The sequence below is a fragment of the Phaenicophaeus curvirostris genome, chromosome 3 (genome assembly GCF_032191515.1).
Source record: "Phaenicophaeus curvirostris isolate KB17595 chromosome 3, BPBGC_Pcur_1.0, whole genome shotgun sequence".
Taxonomy (NCBI): Eukaryota; Metazoa; Chordata; class Aves; order Cuculiformes; family Cuculidae; genus Phaenicophaeus; species Phaenicophaeus curvirostris.
This window is the reverse complement of record NC_091394.1, coordinates 5,512,033-5,539,600: the sequence shown is the minus strand read 5'-3', so window position 1 is coordinate 5,539,600 and position 27,568 is coordinate 5,512,033. Positions and strand designations below refer to the sequence as shown.

At 42.5% G+C, this 27,568-nt stretch overlaps 1 protein-coding gene across 1 annotated transcript in view; it reads left to right on the top strand.

Moving 5' to 3' along the window:
* Positions 1-2,211: 2,211 nt before the first annotated feature.
* The window catches only part of ZNF516 (zinc finger protein 516), a 100,728-nt gene continuing 75,371 nt past the window's right edge, over positions 2,212-27,568 (top strand). Inside the window, exon 1 of the mRNA XM_069853291.1 lies at positions 2,212-2,231. The gene's annotated coding sequence lies outside the window, so the exon portion shown is untranslated. The remainder of the gene's footprint in view (positions 2,232-27,568) is intronic.

Below are 27,568 nucleotides of genomic sequence, written 5' to 3'. Positions count from 1 at the left end.
TAAGGAACGAAACCCAGACATTCCCGATACATTATTTACTATTATTTACATTATTTACTATCGAGGCATTTAAAAACACTACCTTAATGTAATGAGGCTGCTTTTGCAGGGCAGGCAAAGTGCATATTTGAAAGTGCGTCCTCTCTATATTTTGACCAGCTGCTACGCACGTCCGATGATTTTTTTCTTTTCCCTGTGAATTAGAATTAAATTTGATTGTCCCAAATACATCCCACTCAGGCATTCATGCCGAAAGCAGCAACAATTGTCAATGACCTTTAACACGCCTGCTATTCAAATTAGTGCAGATCATTAATCACACATAGCTCGCATTTTATGATTCGTGTATCCTTCATTACCAACTTTCCCTCTCGCTCGCTGCTCCCCCCTCCCCACTTTCCTCTAATAATAAGCACTGGAAAGGGTAGGATTTAAAGCCTCCCCATCCTAATTTTGTTTTCTTCTCTTTGGCGGCAGTGCCAGAGCACTTTGAGTCCCAAGCTTAAGACGGAGGTGGAAGGAAAGCGAGACTGGAAGGGGGGCTCGGAGTCCCAGGGAGGTTGGAGGTGGATGTGGGGAGGAGAAAGAGCTACGGTGCGTCAAGATAACACCGACCCTCCGTCAGAAGTCCTCGATGTCAATTCTACGTCATCGCACATTACAAGACAAAGAAAGAAAGAGGAGAAAAAGAAAGAAAGAAAAAAAAAAAAGCCAACCGCCTCCACACCCTCCTTGATGTCTCGTACCAAGCTTTAGCAGATTAAATTAGGCTTCCCAGCCATAGACTAAACACACTCCCCTCGCCTATGGCACGCATATTTGGTGCGATTAAACCGAGCTTCGCAAACAGCCAGGAAAACAAGAATTGAACTTTTCAGGCACAGGAGAAGTGGTGGGGGTTTTTAAGAGAAAAAAAAAAAAGCCATATGGCAGATTGATTTGTTCGGAGGTTCTTTCAACTTCCCCAGCGTGGCTGTTGAACAGTATTCCTCTTTGATCTTGATTAAGGACTTTAATGTTGTTGTTTCTGCGCATTTCAATAGATCCACAAATATCTTACCAGCGGAATTCGCCCCCATCTCCCAAAGAAAAAGAAGGAAAAGGAAAGAAAGAACACGGAAGGGGAAAGGAAGGAAGAAGGAAAGAAGGAAAAAACAAGGAAAGAAGGGAAAAAAGAAGTAAAAAAGAAGGAGAGAGGAAAAATGGAAAGAGGAAAGAAGGAAGAAGGGAGAAGGAAAGAAGGAAGAAGAAAGTAGGAAAGAAGGGAGAAGGAAAGAAGGAAAAAGAAGAAAGAAGGGAAGAAGGGAAGAAGGGAAGAAGGAAGAAGGAAAGAAGGAAGAAAAGGAAAGAAGGAGAGAAGGAAAAAGAAGGAAAGAAGGAAGAAGGGAAGAAGGAAAGAAGAAAGAAGGGAAGAAGGAAAGAAGGAAGAAGGGAAGAAGGAAAGAAGAAAGAAGGGAAGAAGGAGAGAAGGAAGAAGGAAAGAAGGAAGAAGGAAAGAAGAAGGAAAGAAGAAGGAAAGAGGAAAAATGGAAAGAGGAAAGAAGGAAGAAGAAGGAAAGAAGGAAAGAAGAAAGGAGAAAAGAAGGAAAGAAGAAAGAAGGAAAGAAGAAGGAAAGAGGAAAAATGGAAAGAGGAAAAAAGGAAGAAGAAGGAAGGAGGAAAGAAGGAAGAAGGAAAGAAGGAGAGAAGGATAAAGAAGGAAAGAAAGAAGAAGGGAAGAAGGAAAGAAGAAAGAAGGGAAGAAGGAAAGAAAGAAAGAGAAGAAGTAAAAAGGAGAAAAGAAAAAGAAAAAAGGGATAAGGAGAAAAAGAAAAAAGAAAGGAAAGAAAAAAGGAAAAAGAAAAGGGAAAAAGGAAAAAGAAAAGGGAAAAAGGAAAAAGAAAAGGGAAAAAAGAAAAGGAAGAAGAAAAAAAGAAAACAAAAGGAAAAACATATGAAAAAAAGATAAAGTTTCTAATAGAAATGCATCTGGGGCAGGTCCACCCCGCACCTTTCCCCCGGAGGCACGTGGGAAGCGGTGGGGGGGGGGGGGGGAGGCTCCCCCGGTGCGGGGCGCGGGCTCCCCGGCGCTGGGCTCGGCGCGGGGCGGGCCCGGCGGGGCGGGGCGGGGCGGGGCGGGGCGGGGCGGGGCCGCCCCCGCCGGCGGAGCCGCTCGGCGGATCATGTGCGGCGGGGCGCGCAGCGGCTGCGGAGCGCGGCGGCTCCGGGGGGCCGAGCGGCGGGAGGGGAAGGTGAGGAGGGGGCGGCGGCGGCGGCGGGGCGGGGTTGGGTTGGGTTGGGTTGGGTTGGGGGTGTTGGGGGGTGTGTGCGCGCTTCGAGCTTTGCCCCTCTGGGGGGGCTAAAAAATAAAGCAGCAAACCGCAGCGAAACTTCGCGTCCCCCCCTCACGGGATTGACTTGTCCCCCCAGGTCATGGAGCGGCTCTAACGCGGTAACTTTGCGCTGTTGCGGTGGGACCGCAGGGATGGGGCCTTGTGGGGGTCGGGGGGGGGGGTCTGGGGGCTGAGGGAGCCCCTTTGTACGCCCCGTCCTGGGTGTGTGTGTGTGAGTGTGTGTGAGATACCAGCCCATTAAGAAACAAAGAACAAATTGCCTCACTTTAAACTCCAACATCTCGCCTGATGAAGGTGGGTGATGGGTTTTCCAGCCTCGGAGGAGCCGCTTAAATTATTAAACGGGGTGTTTTTTCCTCCCCCCCCCCCCCCCCCCCCCCCATTCTCTAATAGTATTGATCGTTGTGTGCGTGGAATGCCCGATGCGGGGGGTTGTGTGTGTGTCCCTCTCTCCTTCTCCACCCCCCCAATTTCTTGTTTTTTTAGGTGCGTGATCCCCGTTAAGAGAAGTATAGACAGTTTATCAAAGGAAGTTGGGGGTGGGCGGGCGGAGAAAACAATTATTCGCATATAGGCAGCGAGAAGGACTCGAAGGACAATGTCTCCGGAGCGATTATTTCCAGAAAAAAAAAAAAAAAAAAATATATATATATAATCCATCTGATGCGGGTGGGGAGAGAAGCAGGGAGTTCAGTGCTAAAAACAAGGAGGGGAGGTTGTTCTAGTGGAAGGGAGGGAGAGAAAAGAAGAATAGAAATAATGCAGTTCCAGACATTTTGTGCTATAAAAGCTTTCTTCCTCCTCGTCCCTCCCTCCCTCCCCCCGCTGCTATCTTCGCTGATAATTAGCATAGCGCCTAGTCGCGCTCCGAACGCGGATTAGAAGTACTTGGGCGAGTTGAGGAAAGTTTGGGTGGGTGAACTCCGCCACCGGGGAACGGGGTGGGGGGAGCGGGCGAGGCGGGACGTGCGGGGAGGCGCCTGGAGCGGGGCAGCGGCCCTCGTTCCCCGCTCCGGGACCGGCTCACCCCTGCAATTCACTGCCGGAGACGAGCCCGGTGTGGTGGTTTTTTTTTATTTAAAGCCGAAAACTGTCGGTTTGGAGGCAGCAAAGGAGCGTTAATAAGCTCCCAGCAGCACGCGGGGATGCGGTGGGGAACGCGCATTGTGTGTGCCCGCAGCTTCTCCTTCGCGTTACCCCTCTAGACACTCGGGCTCTGGGCGTGCAAATGCGGTTTGGCTCGCACCCCTCGCTAAACGTTAATTCTGGGCTTTATTTAATCCAGATGCAGCGCTGCCCCCCCCCTCCCTTCCCTCCCTTCCTTCCCCCCCCCCCATTTGCTGCCTTATTGTCGGTTTACATTTTCTGAAAAGGCGACTGGTGTAACCTGTGGAATTTGAAATGCAAATAAAAGCCTGTGGGAGTTGAGGCAGAACAAATCAGCATTTATAAAGTGGAAAAGATTTAATGTCTTTGAAACCATTGCGAGATTCTCACCCCCCCCCCCCGTTTTTTTTTTTATTTTAATAGAACTAAATCGTGACGTCAAATCGTTGGGAAAAGGTTTTTTTTTGTTGTTGTTATTACTGTTTTTTAAATGGTCTGAAACGCGGGTATGCGAAGTGCTTACAGGAAAAACAGATTACAAGATTAACATCTGTTAACATGATCGTTTATCTCCAGCCAAAAATAGGTCAGTCCTTTCTTAAGGAAACGCGATTGCCGGGCGCATGATTAAATAATGAAATTAGGGCTGACGAGCTCATAAACGAGGCGCCGCGCCGCCCCCGCGCCGGGACAAACCCGCGGAATTCGGGGTCCGCCGGAGAAAGGGGCAAAGTCCCTTTTTTTTGGGTGGGACTCGCCCGCTGCCCCTCTCGGGGCGCCCCTCCCCGGCTCCCCCCCCCGCCACCTCCTTCCAGCCCAGCCCGGGGCTCCGAACAGAGAAGTTCCGCGGCTGGGGGCCGGTGGGTGGCGGGGGCGCTGGGGGCGCGGAGCCTCCGCCCGTCCTGCCGCGGTCCCCGCCCCGCCGGGGAGGCCGCAGCGCCGGGCCCGCCCCCTGCAGCCCTGCCGGGAGAGCCCGGGCTGGCTCGGCTCGGGAGGGAGCGTGAAGATCGTCCAGTGCCAGCCCCCCTGCCCTGGGCTGGGACACCTCCCGCCAGCCCAGGCCGCCCAAGGCCCCATCCAACCCGGCCTTGGGCACCTCCAGGGATGGGGCAGCCACAGCTTCCCTGGGGAGCCCGTGCCAGGGCCTCAGCACCCTCGTGGTGAAGAAATTCTTACTAATAGCTAGTCTAAATCTTCCCCTTTAAAATGAAAAAACATTCCCGCTTGTCTTATCGCGTCCTTGTAAAAGCCCCTCCCCAGCTTTCTTGTAGCCCCTTCAGGTACTGGAAGGCTGCTATAAAGTCTTCCCAGATCCTTCTCTTCTCCAGGCTGAACAACCCCAACTCAGATGGGTTGGAATTTTTTATTTTTGGAAGTGGGTGCAAAAGTGCCCTTAACAAAAGAGTTCTGGCAATGCCATCAGCATTTTTATTTAATTTTATTTGTTGAGGTGGATGCAGTGGTTTCTAGACGAACATCGCAGCTCTTCAGAACTGTGGGATGGCTGCTCTGCCTCTGGGCTGGGTCTTCAGTGGTGGGGAGAGGTCTCAGAAGCCTGCTTGCCAAAGGGTCGCTGAGCCTTGGCCCCCTGCCATGGACTTTATTTCATGCTTGCTGCACTAAATGAGTTAACAGCCAAAGGGTTTTTCATTAACTTGACGTGGCAACCATGTATTTGATTGCCCTCCCGCCTCCCTCCCCACCCCACCACCCCCCCACCTCAAAAAAAAGGAAAGTATAGTTTTAAGCACCAGTTGAATGGCAAAACATGGGCTGCTTTTGGGGGTGTGTGTGTGTCTGTTTTGTAGAATCATGGAACGGTTTGTGTTGGAGGGAACTGTAAAGATCATCCAGTTCCAACCCTTCTGCCACAGGAAGGGATGCCTACTACTGGATCAGGTTGCTCAAAACCTCATCTAACGTGGCTGTGGGCATTTCCAGGAATGGGGTAGCCACTAGTTCTCTGGGCAGAATGTTTTTCAAGCTCTTCTGTCAGATTTCTTTTGTGCTCCCTTCCCTGTGCGTAGCATGTGAGTTGGTCGATAGCTGAAAGTTTTACTTTGTAAGGTGTGTTTTGGTCTTTGTCTCCAGCCTTCTTGCCAGGTTTTTTAGGGGGGAGGCTTGTATGTCTGCATGGCTGTAAGGGGCTTCCATGAGAGCAGGTGTGTGTGTGTGGGGTGAGGATCTGCTCCGCAGATGGGTGCAGGCAGTAGCGGCTGAAGGGGCAGTGGGGATTCCATCCTTCAGAGGGGATTCCTGCTCTTGCCTGCCAGGCTAGCTGATGCTAGAGCCCCCAAAATAACTGTATTGAAGAGCTATTGGGTGTTTTGGGGGGAGAGCAGCACTGGAGAGGGAAGATGATGATAAGAGCAAACGTTTCATCGAGACTGGAGGTATTTTGGGAGTTTCACTCTTGTAGTTTTATCTGCGGCAGTTGGCTAGGATGAGTCTTCTCTTGATGAGCGCTGCTGCTTTGTTTACCACCAGCATGTCCTTCAGCTTTGTTACAGCAAGACTGTGGCCGGGCGGCGTGATTGTACGCCACTCTGCGTGCCCAGTTGTGTCCTGCCAGGCGGTGATAAGAGGTGGGACACATTAAGTGTTGGAGCTTTCTGCTTGGTAAAACTGGAAGCTGAAGTTCTATAGGAGCACCTGTGGCGTAATGAGTTATTCCAGGAGACACCTGTAGTTTCACAAGAGCAGCTGCCAAAGCAATCTTGAACAGATTCTGTACAATAAAGTGATATGTGTGGAGCTTTGTGTTACCGGCACGGAGAGCAACTTTACTGTCTCCTGGTGTAAAGTATTTTTCAGGTATCACTAATAGTTCTTGTCTGGGATTTGTTTTCAAGGCTTTAGATCCTATAAAACCCAGCGATATTGTGGTGACGCCTAGTTAGTGGTAAGTACTATGTGGCCTGTGCGAACAATAGGGCATTACAACCCCTCTGTAAACTGTTAGTTTCATATGCAAAGCTAATGCTTACATAAGAAAAAAAAGGAGAAAAAAATCTACTTTGGTGAGAATAGCACCTTGTCTTAAAGAATGATCCAAAGTTTAAAGAAAGGAGTGGTATTGGTTAGCACGGCTTCTGTCAAAGCTCAGCATGACCTTCCAAATTGCTGTATGGGAGTAAAGCAGTGTGCATCGAGAGCTGCATGCAATCCCTCTGTGAATGTGGACAACTACTTCTCTGCACATCGTAGAAAACAAAACAGTTTACATTGCTAAGGTGGACACTATACCTGTTGTTGTCTGTGAGTGACCTCAGTAATAGTATAGCTGGCTGGCATAGAGCAACGGCAGTGAAATTCAGCTTTTGTAGATTAAAGGTTTTTGGTGACAATAGCTAATGTCTTTGCTTTAAAAATGAGATTCATCTTATGCTTTTATAGTTGGTCATAGTATCATGCTGTCACCAAGATCTAATAATAGTAATTAATCAGTACAGAAGTACTCATTGCAGGAGTGAAAATGATTGTGCCATTGTTCTGAATCTCTGCCTGTTCAACTGCCTGTAAGTGCAACCTTCCTGCATTTTAGCAAAGGAAGATGCTTGTATCGTAACAATTAATGAATCTGCTTCAGAAACGGGGACTATTGCCTTTAATTAACAAAAATGAGTAGCCTTTAACATGCACCTTGCACTGGATGCTTGTGTAGCTGTACTGGAGGGGGCAGCCTGGAAGAGTATCATTGGATAAATGTAGTCAGCAACTCTTGCAAACTTTGGGCAGTCTTATCTATTTGGATTTTTTTTTTCAAGGTCTCTGTGTGCAGATGACTTTAGCAGAGTAATCTATAGTTACCTGTGGTGTTAACTGGTGACTTTTATGTTAAGGTCCTATCTAATGGAGAGCATCTATATTTAATGTGATCCAAAACCTGTTAGCTTTGAAAGACCTCACTTCTGTGAAGACTTAAATTCATGACGAGTACTTCCAGGACTTCTCTGGGATTATGTACTGCATGCAAAATGAGCGAATGCATGAGCTTTTGTGAGACCAGTGACTAAGTCTGTAGATGCACATTCAAACTGGAAAGCTGGGTTTGACTGTATTATTTCTTAAAGTCATCAAAATAGAAAGCTAGAATACAAAGTGGTTGCATTTTGCAGGAAGTAACTTGTCTGGGCTTGAAAATTTTACAAGTCAAATGTGCCTGTTAAACTTTTTGAGGCACAAGTATGAATTTGTAGATACATACCTTTTCAGCCTGAATGGGCATTAGGTTTCTATGCAGAAAAGGAAATGGACTACTACTTTTTTTTTTTTTATCGTTGTATGGTGTTCCTTGATTGGGTAAGAGTCTGTACAGCCATCTTATAAATTGACTTGTTGCTTGTGAGCCCAGTGTTGTCCCCTGAATAAGCACACCTGCCACTCCCATTGACTACTCGGAGATGCTTGAGGGTGTCTTTGGGTGGAATTACAGTTTCTGTACGTGAGTAGCAAAGCCTGAAGTTCTCAAGAGTTCTCAGCGGTTAATAATCTAAAATGTACTAGAGTGTGACTTTTTTTCATGTAGCCCTAAACTTAATCCAGATAATTAATCACTGCATGGCAAAAAAACAGTAAGAAAAAAAAGTCGCATTTATTTGGTTAGATATCTGCAATATAAATATTTGAACATTGGAGCAACATTGCTTTTTCAGAGCAGACATCTTACACGCAGCAAATGTTTATACACTTCAGTGCTAGGATAAAGCTGTTCTGACTCAGTCAATGATGGCAAAATTCTCTTTTTCAGTTACTCACTGTAACTGCACTGTAGCTCTGGGCATGATCAGGGGCTGTACTTGGGAGTTGGATCGACTTAACAGCACTATTTCTTGATTGTTACTTCTGTGTTAAAAGTAAGTGGGACTGCCTTTTTTTTCAGCAGGTAGTGATTCTAGTAAATATAATGTTGAGTGAGCCAGCATTAAAACATACGAGTAGATTATGGTCCAGGTAGTTAACACTGCTATAGCTTGCATTAGGATGATGACTTCATTGCGAATGTTTATTTTCATTACCTAACTGTTAGTCAGCAAATGTTGGGTCTCTCGATCTGCTAAACCTGCTTTGCTATGTGAAGCCAGTGAGCTCTGGTTTTCTTATGCGATGATTACTCAATGCTGGTTATTCATTTTTTGATGTTGTTTACGTCTTGGTTATCTGTAGAGGCCCAACAGCTTTGTTACACACTTCATGTTAGCAGTTTCTCCTTGCGTTCCTGAAACTGTATTACAGCAATAGTGCTTATGCAAACGGACTCAGGGCATTAAGCATATGTTCTGAGATTAAATTAGTGTGCGGATGGACGGTCCTTGGATCTCTTAAGTTGCTGCCAAACTATTTATTGCCTAATAAGTTCTAGCAGGTATTTTATAGCAGTAGCAGAAGGCTGCCTTAAGATAATTTGTTTGTTTACCGCTCCCGAGTTGTGAGCTAACATTGCAAATAGTGCCTGTTGCAGGGATGGTAGGACAGTAGCTGATTACATGGTGACAAAGTTGTGTGTTCATGAAGAAACTGGTCTGAACTGTTTAAGTTGCAGTGGAACGGAGGCTTTTTGCTGTGAATTCAAAACTACTTGTGTTCTGATAACTTTGTAAACTCCGTTTTTGTCAGCCTTGCACTGAAGTGAATGCTTATGGAAAAGAATTTATTTTGTATCAGCAAGATATTGCGTAGCTTAACGCTTGTTCAACAAAATCCGTGTTTCATTGCGTGGTGTTGCAGAAGGTGTAGGCCAGGCTTTGCTGTTGTACAGTTGTCGCAAACCCAGGGTAACTTGACTAAAGTGACTGAATTTACAGAGCTGTGTGTGGGGATGAATTTAGCACACAGCACTTAGCTCCTAATTAAAGCTTATAGTATTACATCCTTAATCAGGGCACTCTTAGAATCTCTAAGAAATTACTTTTTCTTTGTCTGCTCCCTTTTTTTTCCCTGTCATCTTGCTGTATGGAATTGGGAGCTTGCTTCTTCACGCTGGGGCTGTCATATTTATGTCCCAAAGGAAATGTTTTCCAGCAGTGTACTCCAAATTGCAAAGTAGAATAATTTTGTGGCTCCCCAAATCTTTAAGGCCAGTTTCTAAAACGATCTAGCTTTTAATCTTCTTTTCAAAGTATAACAGGAACTACAAAGCATGTGTAATTACAATTTGTAGATATTTTTACAGTCCTGACATGTTTCATTTATAGTATAATGATAAAAACAAATACTCAGCCCAGAGACTAGAGAGACAATTTTCAAACCAACAGCATCTGCTCCAGCTACCCCACTTGTATTTCATATATATTTGCTTTGGACCTTTTTTTTTTGTTCTTTTTGGTTGGGAGTGTTTCAGTACATGACTTGGGGGGTGTGCGTGTGCAGAGAAAATGAAAGCTCTGTGTATCGGAGAGCAGGTCCTGTTGGGAGTGTTTGCTGAAAATCGGATCATATATCAGTGAGTTTTAATGCATTGCACACGCAGACGCATGCTTTGCTTTTCCAGCAGGTAAAATAAAGGAGGAGTGGTGAGTTGGCTTGTTGCTTATTTTTTTATACTGCATAGAAATGCTTGTTTTGGCTTATTACGGGGATAAAGCTGACTTAATAGTAATTTTTCCTTGTCTTTTTAAAAAGAGATAGTGAGCAATGAAGTGACGTTAGTTTTCAGTAAAGAAAGGGCGAGATGCTGGTGGAAATTGAGGTGTTTCAGTTGCAATTTTAGCCTCATTTTAAAATAAGCACATTTATTTGTTTAAAAATAGATTTGGGAAAGAAATTAGACATGTTCATTGTTTTTAAAAGGGCAGCTTGTGTACACTCACCATATGGTAGCATTTGACCCATATTGTATGAGCTGACAACAAGTCACATTTATGGTCTGATTTATTTCAGTGTTTCAGAATGTTCTTTTTCTGAAATTTAGTACAATAAATGATGCATTTAGGGTTGTGCAACGTAACTGTGTCTTTAGTTGTTTTGCCTCATTGTTGTAATGATACCAGGTTCGTGAGTAAGCAATTTCTTTTTCCTTTCTGAAATAATTTCCCTGAGAAATGGTCCAGCTCTGAATGTTGCAATGATTTGCGGGAAGAGTTATGAACAATAGCCAGTGACACAGTGTGTTGTAAAGGATTGCGGGGTGAGGTGTTACGGTCTCTGCTGGCTGAAACTGGAGCTGCTCCTTTGATGGTTGAGCATATGCTTGGGAAGAGTTTCTCCCCCCGGCTCCTGCTCCAGTCTTTGCACAGAGGTTGCTTAGTTGTCTGTTTTAATGGATTCATTCTGGCTTCCCTAGTGGCAGACTGAGAGGCACCTGTATTGGTGAGCTGGTACCAGTACTGGCAGCCACAAGTATGATAAAACCATGAATCAGGCAGCTTAAGGGTTGACTTAAACTATGCAATTAGGGAAATAAGGTCTTTTATTTTCTCTTGGGATTTACAGCCCCTGGGAATTGTATTTTTAGGCTTTCTTTCCCCCATGCCTTCAAGGCTTCAGGAGATGGGGCTCTGCTCAGAAGTTCCAAGGCTTGCAGTAAATAGGAGTTAGCCCCATACCGTGCATTGCAGGAGAACTTCCAAAAGTCAGTGGCACTCCTCAGTGAGATACTACTTGCTCACCATCTGTCTCTTAAAGTTGTTTCTGTTCACCTCGGAATACAAAAATATTTCTATGAAGTTATCCATGTGTTTGTGTGAAGTGTCTCAGCATACCTAAAAATTGCTAAGCTTCTAATTTCAACATGATGTTTGAATACTCTTGTATAACAATTAGGAATGGCTAACGCTGTAATTTGTAGAAGTTGAAAGGAGCATTAAACACCACCCTTCCAACACTAAATACAGCTTTTCCTCCTGTGTGTAGCTGCTTACAAGAAAGCAAGGGTCTGTCTTCCAGATTGTTGTGCTAGCACATTGATACATCCTTGGATAAACTACCAGTCTGGTATATAATCACGTCAGCCCCTTTGCAGCATCTTGTGTATAACTGTGCCTTTAGCTGATTAACAGAATACTTTCTTGGTACTGTTTTTAATGACTCTTCAAATGTTTATTTTAAGACCATTTTAGAAAAGCATTTTCATCATGACTGAGAAAAGCCGTACAAAATCTATAAATACTTACTTTAATTAGATTTGCTGTTTGTCTCTTATTTTCCTTTCCCCCTAGATAAATTTTACCTCTGTAATGAATGCTGTGATCTCCAATGCATAATTTATATTGACATTAATACGGATACTTGGAGAATGTTTTAATGCCAGTTTGAGAAAACATGACAATTTATGTTGATAACCCCGGTCTCATTAAATTTGAACAGATTTTAGTAGAGGGAGCCGCGACTATTGGTGGTGTGATGAAATAACCCACTTCTTCTCATTGTAGCAAGCATATTGGAGAGTTCATCTTATCACGAATGGTGCATACCAGGTGTCAAGTGACATGCCAGACACACAGCTTTGCTTCTGAATGACTCTTTCCAATTAGAAAGTAATGGCTTTAACGGGATCAACTGAGTAATCGGAGTCTCTCGGTTCTCCAGTGCCAGGAGGTGTGTATTTGCAAATGTTATTTATTTATCTGCTCTTTAATAAGTTGCAAAATTGTTGTTAACCTTGAATAAATTTTGGGGGAGGGTGATGGAATACTAGGTGGAAATGGTGGGATTAATGGTTTAGCAGTCAGGATTAAAAATAGTCTCAGTAAATTACCCTGTTGATACTGAAGCCAGAATCTGTTAATGGAGTTACAGGCAGATTGGTTTATCAGTCATTTATTTTCTGGGTTGATTAGGGATTATAGGTTGCCATGCATTTGTATCACAAGAGTAAGCAGTGCAACAGACTGGGATTGCTAATATTTCACTTTCAAATTTCATGCACTTAAATGGAGGGTGTCTGGAGCTCAAAATTGTGTTCTAGACTGCGGGCAGCCTTTTCCCTCAGATTTTGGTGCTTGGAAGTGGATGTCTAAAGGGCTTGGGTATTGCAGAGGGGTCGTTTGGCTTGTTAAGAGGCTGAAAAGCAAAGGGAAAGCAGTAAGGCAGTATGTGGCATTTGTGCAGGCCACAAAGCGTGGAATTTTTAATGCCTGTTGCTAAATTGTCTTGCTGTTTTGTCTCAAACTGTTTCAGTGCAGAACCTAGGACATCTTTAGTCGTCATGATGTATGAATGTGAAGTCTGTGCAACAGACTGATGTCTTCTGTGTCCTAACCTGCGAATGAATTGTCTTCATGTGTACCCTTGTCTAACAAAATTTTATATTTCCCACCTGTATATTGCAGGTCACGAATTTGTCTTAGATAGGCATAAACTGGTCATCCCCTCTGAATCTTCACAAAAAAGATGAAAGCCATGGTGAAGTCCTTTACATGTTGCTTTTATATTCTGCTATCTCAGGATATGCTGTGGCTTTCACACCTTTTGCTACCTTGTCCTCTTGTACAGCTTGAAGTAACCTAGTGAAATGTATTGGCTTTTCAGTACTTGCCAAGTGAAATGCAAAGAAATGACAGGTGAAGGTTTCTGCAACTTTTTAGCTAGATTTGGAGCATTGGCAATGATCAGTGGAGAGACTCCTTACTGTTTTCGCTTCCTTGTATCTGAAGGAAAATAATGGGGAGAAGAACTTTTAAGAAGATAAATGCCGACCTAGTTTTAAAGAGGAATGAAATATGTTAGCTAAAGAGGAATCCACAAGGGACTGGCTGGTCTGGCAGGCTAAGGAAGGGGGAGGAAATGAGGTCCTTGATATGTAAGAAATCAGGCTAGTTCCTTACTCTCTAAAGCCTAGATCCTCTTCTCCCCTTGCAAAAAACTTGTGCAAGACTCCTGCGGGCACTGGAACTGATGTCTAGGTGTGAAGGCTTGTATACCTTACAGAAGAGAAGAGAATGTTATTTGAAGGGCTGAAATTTTAAGTTCCTGATTGTAATATGCAAAATGAAGCTTTCATCCTGAATTTTGTCAATGATCTTCCAAATAGAAGATATCTCTGTAGGTATAGGAGTATGTGAATGTGGCAAAACTGTATGAAAAATTATTTTGTGGAGAAGCAATAAAAACGCTCTTCCCACAATCATCCCTAATTTACTTCCATACTGTTAGGGTCTAGTAGATTTTTGACTAGTGTAACTTCAGAGTTTTTTCCTGAAGTTTTAGAGCAGCTCTGCAAAAATTTGTTGAAGACCAGACACCCAGAATTACTCATTGTGCAATTCCACCCCCAAGGTTACACCTTGCGTCTGGGATAGCGAAGCTGTGCCAAGATGAGCTGTTTGACTTGTAAAGATCTCTCAGCTGTTTCACAGCTGGCATCAGCATCAGTCTCTGCAGAGGCAGTAAAGAGCTGGTGTAGGCAGCAGCCGCTACTAATGCTGAAGGAGGAGAAAATGCAGGGTGTGAGGAACTGAACACAGTCTTAAAGGAAAAAAGAATGTAACGAGACTGTATAGAAGCCGGAGGGGAGAAAATGGATGTTTGGAGGGTTTGTAAATGTCCGGGAAGACTGTTGAAAGTGGAGAACCAGTTTGCCCTCTACCTGGGAACATTTGGTTTCTATTTCTTTGTTCTTTGTTTCATTGGAAATCAGCCATGGCAAGAATTGTTGCCCCTCGATAATGCTTTGTCTCATGAGTGGTGAGGCTGAGGTGGTGTCCGTAGCTCCCTCACTCATAGTGTCCCTGTACAGCATCACTGAAGGTCGCTGTCTGGGATGGGCTGACATGGTCTGAGATCTTACTTGTTTTATAACCAGTGACATCAGCCTGCCAGGTGGTCTCTTGTATCCCACAACAACACAAGAAGGAGGTGGGGAGCGTGCAGAGCAGTGTAGGAGCAGAGTATGGAGATAACCTGGTGTTTTTTTGGTGCCTGGTATGTGCAGTCCTGCTCCATCACCAAGGGTCCAGAGAAAAATTACGGTGTAAGTACTGGTGGTGGTGGTTGCAGAGAGGAGAGATATGCAGCACAAGGGGAAGTGGAGGTTGGCCATGTGTGTGGATTTGCATTTGTGTGAAGTAACTGAATTTTTATTTTATGTAGATACTGTATGGGACTTGACTCCCATTTCCACTGCACAGATCACTTTACTGTGGATCCTTTTCCTGCCCCTCTGCCTCTCAGATCTGCTTTGCTCTGTGATCTGCCTTTCGCGGCTGCTGCACACTTCTGAACTTAAGCTGGTGTCAACATTCAAAACCTGAAGGTGGTAGATACTTAAGATAAGTGGGTGGGTATGGCATGTTGAGCATGAGAATTTTTGGAGGAGTAATATGAAGTGGAGCAGGTTTGAAGGATGAAAATGGGAGTGATCAGAGTGTTGCAAGGGAGAGGGACGTGGCTATGCCAAGAAACCAGGCTGTTGGCAAAGAAGGGCTGGGAGGATGGCAGGCGGGCTGCTGACAGCCACCTAAGGCTGATTAATTTTTATCACTGGCAGCAAACTTCCTTAAAAAAAGGAAACAAAGAGATTCCTTTGAATGAGTACAATTTGTTAGGGCTAGCTAGATTTGTGAAAGATGCGTGTCAGCAAAACCAGCTACTAAAAAAAACCACTGTTGTTTGTCCCTCGTCTTTTCTGTGAATACTCACAAATCTGTCCTGAAAGCACATTTTCTTGATGTGGCTTTTACTGCTATGACCTTAACTCTACTTTTACAAAGAATGTGCTGGGTATAATGTTTCTGAAGTAGTAACTTAATGGTTTAAGCATTATAAAGGAGCTAAAGTGAGGACATGTGGCAGTTCTTTTTTTCTAAACTTCTGTGGTAACATTCAGTACCTTTTGTTGACAGTTGTCCTGTAAATCAAACCACAACATGATGGTCGGGTAAAGGTGTGTAGGAACATGCTGGGCATCTGTTTTTATCTGACACAAAGTCAGTGGTTTAGGCTTACAAGAGATTATGATTTATCAGGGCAGTATAATTATAGCTGTTGTCATACAGTGGCACCCAGTATCAGTGATGGTCTGTTGCTGTTGTTCTGGGATGTGTACACGGGCATAGTGAGAATCGTTCCCTGGACTTGATTTTATCTTCTCTGTGTACGTGTTGTTGTATGGATCCATTAATGGGTCATTAAAATTCTTCAAAGCATATCTGCCGTCAAATTAAATGCTAATAAATGTCTGGTAATTATGACAGCCCTCTTCAGAATAATAAGTTATTAGAATTGAATTTACTGTGCGTTTTACAAGAGGGGAAGCCAGCTTCAGTGTTTGATCCTTAGCTAGCATTTGCGTATATCTCTATAATATGAGGCAAAAATTTGGCATCAGTCTTCCTGATACTGGATGCTGTGCATGTGTTGATACTGTGAAAGTGCTTTCTGCTTTCCTCCAAACTCGGCTCGTTTCTGTGCAGGGACCAGTCCTTCCCCAGGCTTTCAGGAAAACAGCACGATAGAGCTTTGGTTCTTCATCGCTCTGTGGGTACCTAGAAACGTGGTCAATCCCAAAATACCTGGGTGATCCCAGAAATTAACCTGACAGCTGCCTTGACAAATGAGGGTGGTTCATCTGTATGTTAGCCCTCTTTGTATCTTTTACAGAGGGGTAATAGTGAAAAGATGACAGTGAGAAGTCACACGAGATGCGTCAACCAAGAAGGAAAAGTTTGGTATGGTGTGTGGCATGCTTGTAGTCATACAAGTATAGTGCTCACCTGTGGAGTAAAGTATTGTTCATGCAGTTTTCCTCCACTGCAACATACTCTGCTTCTGCAAACAGCAGCAGCAGCTTTTAGGTTTTGGTAATTCAGCTTATTAGGAAGAGCTGTGTGGCATAGTAAATATGGACAGATACAAAGCTCATTTTTATGTGCTGAGCAGCGCAGCTGGGAGTAAAGTGGTGCTGTATCCCACAGGTATGTAAATGGCTTCATAATTTCTTCTAGACACTGGTCAGAAAGCAATACAAATTCCATCACTGTAGGACCTTGTATCACCTTGACCCCAGAGACTGATGATTGCGCAGTTACTCTGAGTTTCACTTGTGTTTCTTCACTGTCTCCAGTCATATTAATTTAAACTTAGATCCACATACATGAGCCCAGAGGTTAGCATTTGTTGTGCTCAATAGTCTGTGTGTCATAGAAAGTGTAGCAAGATGGAGGGGGTTGAGCCAGCGGGAGAGATACTAATGGCATGTATCTTGTTCCTCTGCATACTTTACTTCAGCCCTCCACTTCCTAAGTCATATTTAGCCCTGATATAGGGTAGGTACAGGCTATGCTGAGGTTATTCCTACTTCAAGGTCATGGCATAGGGTCATTTGTTTCACTTTCTAACTTCTTTTCTCTGTAACACATACTGCCTTGTAGGGTGATGATAATTTTGCAGCTTTTATGTAGCTATGTCTGCTCCTGTGCATGTGCACGTGTGCACACACACACTACTGCAAAATAAAACCTTCAAATCCCTCACTGGATAATCTGTACTGACATCAGTGAGCGCTTCTTACTCATCTGAGGAGTCTCACTGACTTCAGAGGCACTTTCTTGTGAGTAAGAGTTTGCCAGTGCTAGTAGTGGTTACCCAGCCTGGCCCCACAGGGTGGTGTTATGACTCAGTAATACTAAGCTTGGCATTTGCTGGGCACAACACATAAAGTGTTGTTACCAGGCCAGGACTTGAAAAATGTGAAATTGTTGGTTTAACTTTTGACATTGATGCTGGCCATCTCTTTAAAACCAGGTGGAGAAGTGAGCCTTGTAAGTACAAGAGCCTCCTTGTCTGTACATGATGATACAATACACGGTGTGTTCATGGCAGCGTGCTGTGATGTGTTTCTGTACCCTTGCTTCCTCTTTGTCTTGGTGAACTGGATTCTCCTTGACTCTTTGCCATCACTACTCACTAATGCAGAGATTTCAGGGGTGCAGGTCTGGCCAAGTTGGTCTGTTGTATGTACAGGACATACACCTACCTGTATGCTCTGTGAATACATTTGTTTCAATTACAGGTCAGTTGTTAAGAGAAAATGGCACGCGAGTTGTTAGGCAATGGGCGAACAGGGGCGATATTGTTGTGATGATGACTTTAGAAACCAAGATTGTATTCTGTGGTTCCTCGAATATTGTAGAAATAGCCTAGCTAAGTATTATTAAAAAATGTACTTGCTCACTAGAGCAGCTGCAAGTGTACGATGCAGTTAATGCCACAAGTAAGGATGCAACTTAATATAGGCACTTAAAAATCCTGTAGTTGTTCATTATTTCTGCTTCTCTTATCTTGGTGAAGGTCAAAAGATTTCTGTATTTTTTCTCCCCTTTTTTTCCCCTTCCCCAACTTCCAGTTTTGTAGAAGTGCATTGATCGTAGTCCTGTATAGTTTTGAAGCTATACGTCAGCAAGCAGCATATTACTAACCCCTGCAAGTCACTGTTCATTTTTTTTGTAATGTAAGCATAGTATATGCCTATACACGTGGAAACAGAAGTCACCGACGTATTTTAAAGCTGTAAAGGTGGATATGTGATGTTGGCAAAAAAATAGAGTGCACCCTAAGGCATTCTTACATTGCCAGTTGGGATTTGGGCTTTTATACAAGTAAATTTTATTGTCTAGGTTAAAAGACAAATTCATTGAACCAAATTAATCCCTGGTTCATTTCCAGTGTAGGCAGAGTTTAACCAGGGACAAATGTAGCAGTTTGGTTAAACATTAAAGATTGTTATTGATTTGATATTTTTAAACTAATATTAGAGTAAGCTCAAAATTAAATAGGTTTTGAAGTTTTTGCATAGGGTTGCCGTGCTGCCAGTAATAAAATGGATCTAACTTTATTTAATCAACGTACTTGCCATGAATACAAAGCTTGTAATATAGCACTTGTCCTTGGTCTATCAAGCTGATCCATGTAGGCAGATGCTGGTAGCCACTTGGAAACCTATTGAACTGACTGCAAAGATCTGCTCATGTGGACCAGTCTGTACAAGTGGGGGTTTAGTTTCAGAGGCAATTAACGATTCACTGTTGCCTAATATTAGAGGTCAAATAATTCATTTGCTTATTAAAGATGACAAACACTGCTTCTTTCTATAACATTCATAAATGGGTGTAAAACCAGGTAATTTACATTAAATGGCAGGAGAAACTGTCTAGTGCACAAAACTGCTAGATTCATGTATCAGTGTAATCCTTGCGGTTTGTTTATGTCTTCAGAGTCCTCCTGGAAGCGTCACAAATCTGCAGTGCCTCCGAGTACTAGATTTAGCACTTTGACATTCAGGTGTAGTTTTCAGATCTCTGAAGCCTCTGGACACTTAGAGCTTCCCACCGGCTATGTTTTTCACAAGTCTCAGGTGCTTGGTGCCCCTTCCCAAGTCAGCTGTAACTTATGGTCAGTCAGAGGGGTCTCGGGCAACTAAACGATAGCACTGCAGTTATCCTAAGGGATGCTGTCGTTCTCAAGGTGACTTGAAAACCTGCCTGGGTGTATACTGCAGGCTTTAGGAAGCCCATTTTTGCACTGCCTGTTTGCATATGTTCTTAGAGGGAGTCACTGCAGGTGTCGCTGCGAAGACTGCTCTTCTCTGGTGTGTGATTGGAAGACTCCAAGGCAAAGAACCCAGTGAGAATTACTTGTTCTTAAAAAAGCGACTAACTCATCCTCCTGGAAACAGTGTAATGTTAGGAAATGATGTACAGCATTGAGTTTATCTGGGGAGAGGTGATTTGTTAAATATGACAGATTTATTTAAGAAAGTTCCAGGTGAAGGACATCATTATAAAGTTTACAGAGGTTAAGCTAATCCAAAACAGAGTTTTAACGTTTTGAAGGAAGTGCTTGCTGCAGTGGCAACTCACTACTTTTTCATAGGCAATCAGATTTACTTAGTTCCATGGTTTCATTAGGAAAGCACAAACATTAAGCTCATAAGCAAGACTGTTGTCAGCATCTGGAAACTTGTATGGACGTGGAATTCTCCCCATTATGTGAAAGGAGAAAAAGTTTCAGGCTTTGAAAGCAAAGTCCAGATTGCAGGGTAATCTTCAGAGAGCGAAAATACGCTGTCTTGCCCAGCCACAAGTTAGAGATGTGGGGTTTTTTTAATTCTTTTTTTTTTTTTAAGTACAGAAATATGTGCACTTGGGCACAGTGGTGGCGCTTCACTGTGACTGTTGGTGGAGAGGTGACTTTAACAGCGGTGCTGGGCTAGGTTGGTTCCTCAGCCTGCTGTATCCCTTCTTTCAGGAAAGGATTGCTCTGAAATGACTGAGTTGATATCAAGAGAGGTGTGGGTTGTTTAGTTTGTGATATTCTAAAAATTTTTTTTTAGTCCACGTGCTTTGTTTCTTTTGTGGTTGTGACACTAATACCTCTGAAGACCAGGTCTGCTGAAACGCTATTTGTCCTATGCAACTCTGCAAGGGTGAGGAGGGAAGGATTTGATTGGGATGTAGCAATTGGCAAGTATGCTAAAATGTGATAAGGCCAAACCGGTGCAATTACCAGGGTGCAGTCTGATTTGTTTATCCTGTGCTTAGTTGCTCTTCCTGTGGTTACTGACAGGTGAGGCATCCTGTAGTGTAGCAGACGTGTGCATGTTTGAGCTAAGTCATACAGTACCTGATCTTAGTGATTTAAAAGCCTGGAGAGGTTTCACAGCATAACAAAAAAAGAGTTTGCATGCTTCTTCAGATTAACAAGACCTGTCTCTTAAACCAGGGGATTAATATGTAGTTATTCTGTATTTATATAACAATCAGTTGTAGTGGTGTATGCTAGGTAGCTTATATAAACTTTTCTTTAGGATTGTTTCTTGTTACTTATTTTTTAAAAGCCATTGGGTGGCTGAGAAGTTGGTTTCATTTTTCCTGTGTGCGTAGGATGTGGCCATTGCAGTGGCACAAACCGAAATGAAAGCATCGCTTGCTTTATGCTGACCCAACAACGTGGAAATTGTGCCTGTTGCTGGAGCACCTCGTGCTTTGTGGGTTGCTTATCCATCCTTTCAAGCCTGTGGGCCAGGTTTCTTGAGCAACCTTGTGCTGTAATAAAGATCCCGTGTCCCTTGTGACATGGTGTCTTCATTTGTCATGCAGCGCGGGTAGAGTCCTGGTAGAGGGACAGAGGAGGGAGAGGTGGAGACCTGGGAGCCTTTGCATTGCAGCTGTGTGGCAGGCAGTGGTGTGGGGTGAAGGGGGTGGCTCACAGGTATTGAGATGTTTTCTTCCTGTTGGGGAGTGCTTTGAAGTCCTCTGGTGGAAAGATTGCCTATTTGCCCCCCATCTTCACTTTCGTGGGGGTAGGTTTTTCTACCTACACTTACTAGAAGTGTAGGTTTGGTTGCTATGCTTTACAAGAAGAAAATATTTCCTGTGGCAAACAGAAATTGCATACAGAGACCTGTGTTTGATTTCTCAATTCTGAGGCTCTCTGTACTTCCAGAAGAAAAGGTTTGACGTGCTTGTTTTTGTTTTGTTTGTTAAATTTTAAAGATTAAAACTGTACTTTTCAAGGCCATGTAAAACATTGAGCCAGCTTGGCCAGCAGTGAAGACCTGAGGGAGCTGGCAAAGCAAAAGAGAGAAAGCTACCTGTCCATGTTAAAATAATGACACAGTGATGTTAAGGACTCTTTAAGATCAGACGTTAATTTCATTTCAGCTGTTGATTGATGCGATCATTGTCCCTGTTGCAGCATCTGACTAACTGTGAGGAAATACCTGAGTATCTCCTGTTTGCTGATGATGTCCTGGTGACCTCATGTAGCGATATTCCTGTTTTCTCCTGTTGGGGACTGAATGTATGCGGCTGCCTGTGCTTTCCTCCATCCACAGATGGGGAGTTGCAAATGCCAGACTCTGTGCAGCTGCCCGTCCTCAGTGAAGATTTTTTCCTTCTCTTGGTGGATGGAAATACATCTTTGGATGTTGGAACGCTAGCATCTTAGTCTTTGGTTAGAAGTATAGGGAACCCTACCTACCTTGAGCTTATAAAAATCTCTACCCCAGTGGGTTTTGTCAGGTTTCCTTCTTCTGTTTCTGTTTGTTCTTCAGCACTTGAAACTTGCTGCTGTTTGAATTCTGAACATGAAATTTTGGTTGTTAAATAAAACTTAAGTTATTCCTATAAATTATGAAGGAAGCAGTAACAGCTTCATGTTTCTTACTGCTCTGGTTACGCGTGGTAGGAAACTTTAAGGAAATATTTGGAGCTGTCAAGGATGTTAAAGCAAGAGAGTCTTGTTCTTGAAGAGAAGAGACGAGACTTGGATGGCTGATGAAATCGCAGCCCTCGAGTGCTGCGGAGAAGTAAATTGAAGTCATTATGACATTATGGCAGAGAGTGTCTGATCTGCCAAACTGTCAATGTTTGATGGACGCGGTATCTACTGACATGATGTTGCATGAGCGCCAGCCAGTTTCTCTTTCTGTCAACGTGGTGTTGATACTGCCAAGTGTCTGTTATTCCTTCGAACTATTGCACGTGTAAAAAAAGCTGCTGATCAATACTATAAATGGGCAGTTTGTTTGGGGACTATCAAACGTGTATTGATCTGTCCTTCGATTATGGGTGTGTTATGTTAGGAGATCAGTGATTGAGAGGGTTGGTGTATTGGTAACAGATAATTTTTCTAAATTAGAACATAAACATTCACAATGCTTAATAACTTGCAAGATATAAATAGTTTCCTGACAGTTTTCCAGCATCAGTTTCATTTGGGAGCTGACTCACTAACACCCTAATTTTGAGGGGAAGAAAAATCAATAAAAATATCAGGAAGTGAATTATTTTTTTAAATGTTTGGTATGCCTTTGTTGTTTGTTTGTTTAACACGACACAAAGTGAGCATCCCAAGGAAGTGATTTTACAACCCTGTGATGACTAAATACCTCCAAAGTGAGTCTGGAAGCAGGTTCTGAAAGTGGAGATGCAGCAGAAACAAAGACAAGAGTTGAAAGAGCAAACACCAACATTATGCAAGGTAGCAGATGAGAAATGATTCAATAATAGTTACAAGCACTCATACAATGGGAACGAAACCCCTAGATTCCCACTTAACAGTATTGATTCTACATTTGAAAAATGAACTGCAGCTTACTGCATCCGTGTTGTAGAGAACGCCGACCGCAGACACAGGGAGAGGGACATCGGGGAGGTTTTTGCTATGTGCTTGGATAACAGAGTAATATAGGAAGGATTAAAGGACTTCTCGGGTGAAGTCATCCTCTATTTAATGCCTGTTGAGAAAGCACTGGCATCGTGTAGCGTTAGCTGAATATATTTTGGAGGGTTAGCGATACTTCTGCTACTGTACAAGTTGATTGTTAAAAAGAAGATCAAAGCTCCATACAATTCTTCGAAAGGGTGTATGACTTTTATTTTACTGCGTTGATAATTTCTAGGATTTTGTGGGATTTTTTGTTGTAATAGCTTATCATCTCTAGAACAAAGCACAAATAAGTTACTCGGACAAAAACTGTAGAATACGGACGACCTAATTATGGATTTCTAAATTTGCACTCCTGTATCCTGATATCAAGTATTCCCTTACTCAGAAGAGCCGAGTACTTAGAAATCCCGTTGCAGTCAATGGGAATTGCAGTAATAAGCACTTTGAAAAGCAAGCTCTCCTTGTTAAGCACTTAAACCTAATGGTTTATAAAGATGCCTGAGACTTAGAAAGTGTTTGCCTAAATTAGTAACCTAGTTAATATCTCCAGAGCCAATTAACTGTTTGAAAAATATTTGCACAACATTTGGGAAATTTCAAGTATAATTTTATATGATTTTAAATACTATGGGGTGGGGTTTGGTGGTTTTTTTTGCTGAGAGCAGATGAAAAAAAATGTGATCAAGTGTTTTAAGTGCTGACTTTTTGGAAGAAATTTTGAAGTTTCATGCTGAAATATCTTATTTCAGTTTTTGTTAAATCTACTGTGATGTGATTCTACTCACACTTAATAGCTATGAGTAGCTTTGAAAATATGAGTGGCCCCACTGGACTTAATCAGATTATTTATGTATGTGCAGTTACTTGGTTGCCTAAGTGTTTGCAGAATTGGGGCTTGTGTAAAGTTTCAGTTAATGACTTAAGTTTCTTGCCTGAAAAGCACAGCCCATCCTCTGCATTTAGTTTCAGAAAGGAAAATAATTTTAGGTCAACCTTTGTTCCTGTAGAAGGAAAAAATGTTATGTGGAAATAGAATGGATTTTGACTTCGTGTGCTTTGTCAGTAATACAATGTATTCATTCATAAACCTTTAGTAAGATGTATTTTGATATTTCCCCTCTCATTGTGATGTGTAGGTGCAAGTTTTCCTGGAGGATAACAACACAAAAGCCTTAATTTAGAGTTAAAATTATGAAATGCTGACTTTACTATTCAGAGCAGTGTAATGGTTTTATGTGGAATGAGGAGACGGATGAGGCTTCTTCAATGCAGGCTACTTTAGGACACTGTAATTGATGTGCGTGAGTATTTTTATACAGGCAGTATATAACAAAACATGGAAATTCTAAGACTATATCTTTTAGGAAAGTATATTTATAAAATTAAGTTTTAAATACATCCTGTGATACTGCCATGCAATTTGGACAAGCTGTGAGGCTCAGGACATCATAGATTTCCTCAGACAATATAAAATACTTCTTATTATTAAATTTTAAACAGGAGTCACTATGTGTCCTTTTAAGTAGCTGTTCTGGGTAATACCTGCAAGTTTAATGGTTTCAGAGACTTTTTGGCTTGCTCTGCAGATGAAATAGGGCATTTTCCAAGTAGCAGTTGAAGCACACTGAACCCCCATGCACTAGAGGGTAGACTAAAAAAACTCACACTGGTTTTTGATTTGTTTCTTTCTTTTTTTTTCCTCCTCTGTGCAAGAGATTTTTTTTTTCCCCCTTTCCTTTCTGGGCATGCATTCATGAGTACTTATGACTAAATAGCCTTATTAGCCCACATGCAAAAAAGCCGATGAGGAGAGTTGCAAAAGCCACTGATGAAGTTTTCAAAGGAATCTCCAAAATAGTATGCCTAAGTCTCTTTTGGTTACTTAGAAAGCTTCAATTTACACCTTTCTCTTTGTCTCATTGCTGTGCATCTGTGCACGTGCAAGTGTGTAAAGTTTACGGCATTGGGCCATCTTCTTCATTTTAAATATAGTCATTGAAGAAAGGTTGATTTAGGCTCAGCATATTTTGCTAATATGCTACGCTGAACTTACATTCAATGCCAATACTGCCTGTAAGAGTTTGTGGAGTTGGAGCAGTGCTTGAGTGAAAAGAGATGTCTGCGTGTGGCCAGGTGCAAGAATGAGCTGACCTCTCTAAGACATTTCATCTGTGGAACTCACTATACCAAGATATTATCAGAGTAAAACATTACAGGTCAGGCTAACTAAAGGAGAGTTTATGACGTGTGGTTTATGGCATAAGAGAGCTGCTGAAAGCGTAAAGACACATTCTTTGAACAAGGATGCTTTACTTCTCCTGGGTTTAGCTGGGGTAGAGTTGATTTTCTTCAGCTTCTGATGCTGGTCTGCCAGTGGGAGGGTGGGATGCACAGTCAGGAGAGCTGACCCAAACTGGCTAAAGCCATATTCCATACCATATGAGGTTATGCTCAGTATTAAAACTGGGGAAGCTAGCCAGAGGTTGGGATCATTGTTCAGCGCTGGGCTGGGCATTGGTTACTAGATGGTGAGAAATTGTGCTGTGTTTTGTATATACTTTTATTTTTTTATTATTGTCTCTTCCTTTGCTGTTGTATTAATCTGTCTTTATCCCAACCCACTAGCTTCACCTTTTTCTGGGGTTCTCCACCTCATCCCACCGGGGGAGGAGTGAGTGAGCAGCTGCACGGTACTGAATTGCTGGCTGGGGCTAAAGCACTACACTATTTCAGAATTACTTTCTACCCTCTGGAGTTGGTGGCATTGGTCTCATCTCTTCTGGCTGTTCTTGTATGATGAACTAATGTCACTGGTTTTGGAAAAAGTATTTTTTTTCCTATGAACTCCAGCTGCAGTGGCTCACATTGTAAGGAAATATCCTTATACTTGTGTATGCTTTGTTATCTTGGTACTAAATATGAACAGTGTACATCATAAAATGACATTTTACTCCAATAAAATTGATTTTTTTAAAACCTAGTGCAGCAGTTAAGCTCTAGGTCAATGAAGGGTCTAGCTCTAGGACAATGAAGGGTGACCTGGCAGCACTTGAACTTGATTATCTTCAGAAATATTTTGTTCAAAAACTGCAGTCCAAATTAGAAACAAACACTGTAGTATTAGGAAAGCAACGTACTGCTTCACTCTGCAATTTCCGTCTCGTGTGCTTCACTGAAGAATGGTTTTATTAAACCAGCCACTGCTTGCAGATCTTCTCCAGCAAGACGGAATCTGAGGCTTTTAAAAATGTTTTTATTTTCTTTCCCGCAGTGGTGAAACAAGCAGAAGCAGGCAGACTTGCTGCATGTTGTTTCTCCATTCATGCAAAAGATTAATTCAGAACTAGCAAGCTAGTTTCCTGTTTGAGTTGCTGGGTTTTCTGTTGCCGAGAACTGGAATTCAGATGAAGCAAGAACCTCTTTCTCTCTGACCTTGACACGTGTTTGCTTTTCTTGGCCAGCTAACGTAGTGTCAGAGCGAACTTCATGTCAAGACACTAAGAGCATAATGAAAACCTTGCACGTAGTTTTTCAGTTGTTGGTTGCATTTCTTTAAATAAGTGATTTAAATAATGATAAATAAAAATAATTGTGACACTCCCAGGAAATCTTCCTGTGGGTGCTGGAATTGATGAGTGAAGAGCTGTGATTTTTGTGCAAGTTTGGTGATTGGTCGTTGTGGAGACTCTCCCTGGAAAGATTTTATTGTGCTGAATGAATGCGACCAACTTTTGGCTTCAGCCTTTGTTCTGCAAGGTACTTTAAATGAGGAGGGCAGCTGCATTTCTTCCTTTAGGGCTTTCACCAGTGGAGAACAAGAACAATAACATGGAGATAACTTAATTATAAAATGCTTAGATGCTGTTTCATTTATTTGTTCAGTAGGCCAGAGACATGGGAATATGAACCAGTGAAGCAATAAGCATTCTTCTAATAAAGAAGCGTTTACAAAGGAAATAGCTTTTAAATTCAGTATTTCTGCACTGTGCTGAAGATACGTTGTGGCTTTATGCCTTGGAGCTTAGTATGTTTATGTCAAAGGGCTATCGGAGTAGCTGAAATATTTTTGGGTTGCAAATCCCTTATAAGGAAATGTAAGGTGATACAGGCTGTTATTTAATGTATACGGAAACATAGTTCACTTCAGCTCTGTGAAAAATATAAATCTAATAATATCAGTGTGATACGCAAGGCTTTTCTCAAAGCCCCACATTGTGCAGTTAAAACTAAGCTGGACTATAAATGATTGTTTTTGCAATCTGAATAGTACCTCACAGCCTAGCAACAGCTCCATATCGGCATCGCTCACCCCCTTAATTAGCTGCTCCCGCACAGGCGTGGCAGCACAGGGTACAAACCTATTGCAGGCAGATTCCCGGCTTTGCATGTGTTGTTTTCCTTTACAGTGTTAATGTAGATGACAGGCATTATTAATGTTGGGTAATTAGAGTGCGCATCTGTAACTTTTTGACATTTCTGCAGTTTATTTTGTTTTCAGTTGCAGGAAGCATTAGGGACTCTGAGAATGCTCTAAGGAGAGGTTAATAGAAGCTACTGAAAAAAATTTGGGATTTAAATGGGAAAGCCTTTAAAATTATTGCTCTTTATTTTATTCATATATATATTTTTCGTATTTTCTAAACGACTTTTTCAAGAGCATATACAGATTCTGAGTTAGGAGACATAAAGTGACTCTGGGGATGCGTGTTGATAATAGATGGGTCCAACTCTTTTTAATGATTTAAAGTTGTTATTCAGTTAAATTAGACCTTGGTGCACTGATACACATCTGGTCATTACCTTCTTTTGGCAGGATTTCCTTAACAGTTTGCTTTCATTAACAGCTACCAAGTGACTCTTAGGAAATAATTAAAATTTCATTTGATGGTATTTGTAATACGATGGCAGTATTGTTGCTGAGAAGTGAAATCGACTGCATGTTAGCCACAAAATCTCTACAGATGAGTTTCACTGTTTCAAACAGAGAAACTATTGGTCTTACAATGAAAGCTGTGAAGGCT